Below are 538 nucleotides of genomic sequence, written 5' to 3'. Positions count from 1 at the left end.
AACGGAGCAGACCAGGCCGAGAGCAGCTGTAGTTGCCAGGCACATGGCTTTCTTGGGAGCAGGTGCCATCATCTGTGGAACAGAAAGAGAAAATGATCACTTTGAAAACTACAGTGGGGTTTGAAAGTTTTGGCACCCCAGGTAAAAATTTGTAGTAATGTGCACAAAGACGCCAAGAAAACATGGAAAAACCTCCAAAACGCATCAAATGATAGATTAGACATTCGTATAATATGTCACAAAAAGTTAGATTTTATTTCTATCATTTACACTTTCATAATAACAGAAAAAGTGAAAAGTTTGGCACCCTGCACAGTTTCTAGCATGCACCGCCCCCTTTGGAAAGCTGAGACCTGACAGCGTCATGGATTGTTCTCAATCCTTGTCTGGAAGGACCAGGTGATGTCAATCTTAAGGTTTTAAATGCCCAGACTCATCTGACTTTGCCCCCAACAATTATCACCATGGGTTCTTCTAAGCAGTTTTCTCAAAAAACTGAAACTGAAAATAGTTGACGTTCACAAAGCAGGAGAAGGCT

The 538-nt window shown here is 41.6% G+C and overlaps 1 pseudogene; it reads right to left on the bottom strand.

Annotated features, from left to right (window-relative positions):
- The window catches only part of LOC116702038 (alpha-(1,3)-fucosyltransferase 9-like), a 17,772-nt pseudogene that overhangs the window by 2,441 nt on the left and 14,793 nt on the right, over window positions 1-538 (bottom strand).

This window comes from Etheostoma spectabile, chromosome 14 (assembly GCF_008692095.1).
Source record: "Etheostoma spectabile isolate EspeVRDwgs_2016 chromosome 14, UIUC_Espe_1.0, whole genome shotgun sequence".
Lineage (NCBI taxonomy): Eukaryota > Metazoa > Chordata > Actinopteri > Perciformes > Percidae > Etheostoma > Etheostoma spectabile.
Note: the sequence above shows the minus strand (reverse complement) of the source record. Positions and strands in the feature narration are given on the sequence as shown.